At 44.6% G+C, this 4,448-nt stretch overlaps 1 long non-coding RNA gene across 1 annotated transcript in view; it reads right to left on the bottom strand.

Moving 5' to 3' along the window:
- The window catches only part of LOC132207799 (uncharacterized), a 47,600-nt gene extending 43,695 nt beyond the window's left edge, over nucleotides 1-3,905 (bottom strand). The window contains exons 1-2 of the long non-coding RNA XR_009443839.1: nucleotides 3,839-3,905; nucleotides 1-76 (exon numbers count right to left, since the gene is read on the bottom strand). The exon at nucleotides 1-76 is cut by the window's left edge and continues 84 nt beyond it. This is a non-coding gene — a long non-coding RNA (uncharacterized LOC132207799). The remainder of the gene's footprint in view (nucleotides 77-3,838) is intronic.
- Nucleotides 3,906-4,448: the final 543 nt, after the last annotated feature.

Here is a 4,448-nt window from a genome sequence, read left to right as displayed (position 1 = left end):
GGTAATGGTGTGAGACTGGTTCGTATTCAGCAGCTCGCCATGCAAAACATTAACGGCACTTTCAAGGCTTTTTTCCCTGGGGGCAGAACAGAAAGACAGGAACATGAAAAAATCCTGAAATCTTTCTCCAATTTCAATCTCAGGGGGACCATCCATTCATCAAAATCCATAACCAAAGTGAAAAGTAATTTGATTCACTTTAAATCAACTATAACACTAATTTCCAAAGCTTTGAAAACTCAATGTCCTGTTTTTCGAAGATGTCTGCATGTTCCATGTAAAATCATGTATTTTCCACTGCCGACCAGGCTAATCATTTGCTCACTATGATCTCTGACTCACTCTCTCGCCCTCTTTGATTTCTGTAATACCCGCCATCCCTACCCTCAGCGACCTGTGCTCATATGCTCGAGGCTTCTCCAATTTTCTGATGTTCCTGCTAATGGTTTAAGATCCTTGCACTGAATGTCAGCAATTTTTTCCAGAAGCCTCAATGACTACTGGCCAGCGGCTCTTCCATCCATATTTATCACTATCAAGTGTTTTGAGAGGTTGGTCATGGGTCACATCAACTCCAGCCTCCCACATTCCCTTGATCCACTGCAATTCACCTGCTGATGCAGCAGATCCATGGTAGGTGCCCTCTCCTTGGCTTTACACATATCTCTGGAATGTCCAGATAACATGGGCATCTACGTCAAGCTCCTACTTATTGACCACATCTCCACCTTCAACACCCTAATTCCAAACAAACACATCTCCAAGATTGTGAGTAGGATTAATTTCTCAGATTTTTATGCCAATTATATGGCTGAATTAAGTAAGTCGATTTAATTTTCAAACAAGTCTAGGTTCCTTTTTATTTTATCAGAGACCAAATGTAAATGTATTCACATTAAAATTATTTGTATGTTGAAGCCATTCATCTAAGTTCTTATGACACTTACAAAACATGATGTAGCAAAGACACCCAACGTGCTGTCTCTATGATAACAAGGGGTCGAGCTGAATGAGCACAGCATGCCGAGCAGCATCAGAGGAGTCGGAAAGCTGACGTTTTTGGTCTAGATCTTTAGTCAGAAAATGGACGCTGAAGAATCTGAGATAACAGCTGTCGAGCTGGATGATGCTGCTTGGCTTGTTGTGTTCATCCAGCTCTACACTTTGTTATCTCAGATTCCCCAGCATTGGCAGTTCCCGCTAACTCTGTGGGCGCTCCAGTTTCCTCCCACAGACCAAAGATGTGCAGGCTAGGTGGATTGGCCATGCTAAATTGCCTGTAGTGTTCAGGGGTGTGTGGGTTCGAGGGGGATGGGTCTGGCTGGGATGCTTCAACGGGCGGTGTGGACTTACTGGGCTGAAGGGCCTGTTGCCACACTGTAGGTAATCTCATCTCTGAGCACGTGCCTCTGTCTCAGTTCTATCACAACTGCATTGAGACTTACCCTTCATAATGGTCCTCTAATAATGGGGCACTTCCTCAAGAGTGACCATACAGAATTGAGTCGCTGCCTCAGCATTGACCGCTTGACAACGAGCCACTGGTTCTGAATAGAGCTGCAATACCTCAGTCCTGACCCTCCATTCATGGGGCATGCCTTGAATTCTGACACCTGCACAATGAGGCACTGCCTCTGACAGCAGTGCACTCCCTCAGTTCTGACCCCCTCAGCACTGAAGATCTAACAGTGCTTCAATATATCAGTGTTGATCCTATGAGAATGAGGCAGGCAGTCAGTGCTGAGCCTCTGATAGAGCTGCATAAAGCTCATTCCTGATGATTTAAACACATGCATACCCTCAATTCTGACACTGAGGCACTGCCTCAGAATGGACCATCTGACAATGATGCAATACCTCAGTTCTGACCCTCTGACAGTTCTGCAACACCTCAATCCGCACCCTTCAATCAGGAGGCACACCCTCAATTATGAGCCCTTTGTGGGTTCATTCTGTAGCAATACCTCATTGCTGCAGTGTCAGTGCTGAGAGCGGGCCTTTTTATTCACTCATCAGTACCTAAGGCACTGGCTAATTGTCAGCAGCTCAGTTCTGAGGCAACGTCTCTTTGACAGAGTGTCAGCACCAAGGCAGACCCTCACTGTAATGGTGTCAGAATTAAAAGATTGTCATTTAGAGGGTCTAAGAAGTGGTGTTTCAGATCAGTCAGAGGGTCTATACTGAGGCATTTCAGATCAGTCAGAAGGTGCCTCATTTTAATGCAGTAAGACTTGACAGAATGCCTCATTGTCAGAGGGTCAGAGCCAAGTCAGTGCCTCATTATCAGACACAGTCCAAAGAGAGGGGCTTGCTGTCAGTAGCCCTGTTATAAGGTGATACCTCATTGAAGGATCATTCTTGAGTGTGTGCCGCATTGTTCGTGGGTCAGTACGGAAGGAGTGCCTCAAAACTGGGGAGAGCCACGTAATTAGAGATTTGGTGCTGAGGTCAGTGCCTCATTGTTACAGGGTTAGTTCTGAGGCAGGCTCACATTGCTAGAGGGTTAGTTCTGAGTGAGTATATTAGTTGTACACAGTAAATACTGAGTCAGTACCTCAATGCATTGGGTTCAGAGTTGATGGAGTACAACATGATCAGAAGTTCAGTCCTGAACGATTGCAGCTCTGTCAGAGGGTCAGAACTGAGGGGGCAGTGCTTTACTGTCAGTGGATCAGTACTGACACAGTACCTCATTGCTGGAGGGTCAGATCTGAATGAGTACCACATTGTCAGAAGGTCAGTACTCAGCCAGTGCCTCAAACAGAGAGTACCCATGCAAATAAGCAGTAAAAACACCCATGTAAATTAAATCTTAAAACACAGAGGCTCCTGCAAACAAACGCTAAAACAGAGAGCCTCCTGGAAATAAACCCAAAAACACAGAATGCTCTGCAAATAAACTCAAAAACACAGATGGGACTGTAAATAAACCATAAGACGCGGAGCTCATTGTTTCAGGGTTTTTTTTAAACAAAGACCCAACCGTAACAAAATCATGAAATGAAAATCCTCCTGTAAATAAATGCTAAAACCTAGAGCTCACTGGAAATAAATCCTAAACTACACTGCTCACTGTAAATAAACCAGACAGCCTTCTGAAAATAAACCTTAGAATACAGCCTTTTCATGTAAACCTTAAATCACAGAGCTCTTTGTAAATAACCCTAAAACACAGGCCTCATTGTAAATAAACCCGAAAACAGAGAACTCCCCCCCGCCAGTGGAGAAGCACTGCAACACAGAGCCCCCTGGAGAGAAGCCATAAAGCACAGATCTACCCTGTAAATTAAGTCAAAAACATACAGGACACTGTAAAACACAGAGCCCCCTACAATTGTACACTCAAATACTCAGACCCCTTTAAAATGAACTCTAACACACATCCCCCAGGAAGTTGAGAGGAAAAGACAGGGCTGAATAAAGCCGAAAACACAGCGCACCTCTTCATGCACCCGAATACTGAGCCGACCTGTGAACTATCTGTAAGACAGGGCCCTTCACAAATAAACCCTAAAAGACAGAGCTCGCGATAAATAAAGAGCGCCCTGTAAATAAACCCTAAAACACTGAGTAAAAACCCAAAGAACTGCGGATGTTGCAAATCAGAAAACAAATACAAAGTTGCTGCAAAAGCTCAGCAGGTCTGGCAGCATTTGTCAGCTGAAAAACAGAGCTAACCGGTTCCGGTTCGGTGACCCTTCCACAGAACCTCCCTCAGTTCTGCTGGGCTTTTCCAGAAACTTTGTTTTTGTTCCTGATTTGCAGCATCCGCAGTTATTTCAGTTTTCAATTCACCAGGCAGTCAGTAACATCAAATGGTGGTGTATCACATATTTACCAGTCAGACTCAAACACGCCAAACTCGTTCGCTCACGTGGTCTGAGAGAACAAGGTGTCGAGCCGGATGAACACAGCAGGCCAAGCAGCAGGAAGGCTGACGGTTCGGGCCGAGACCCTTCTTCAGAAAAGTGGTCACTTGTTAATCTTGTAACCTTTGCCCCTGAATATCCTGTGGTCTGCCCTGTTTACTCATATCGGTTAGCACTTAACAAGGCTTCCGGAGGCTTGCTGGTGTGTCTTTAGTGATACAGGGCCAATCGCCTTCAAATATCCTTTTGTGTGGTTTTTGTGTGACATTATATCATAAGCCTCTTTACTGTTGCACTAAAGGTCCTCTTTACCGATGAACCCACAGCGCTCCATGTGACCACTATCGCGCTCTCATTCATTCATAACTTTACTGACCACTCACTAGGGTCCTCTGTTTACTGTTACGCATTTCATTCATTCATTCATAAAATTGCGATCTTGCCATACTTTTCACTCATAAAGGGAGACTATAAATTAAAATGTTCCTTCCACGCATTACTGCCTTTTCACAGTTTGAACTCGTGTTGCTGACAGTGTCCAAACCTGTGTCTACATCAGAGTCAATCCCTGACTATGTG

The sequence above is a fragment of the Stegostoma tigrinum genome, unplaced genomic scaffold, assembly GCF_030684315.1.
Source record: "Stegostoma tigrinum isolate sSteTig4 unplaced genomic scaffold, sSteTig4.hap1 scaffold_160, whole genome shotgun sequence".
NCBI lineage: Eukaryota > Metazoa > Chordata > Chondrichthyes > Orectolobiformes > Stegostomatidae > Stegostoma > Stegostoma tigrinum.
This window is presented reverse-complemented; position numbering and strand designations above follow the sequence as displayed.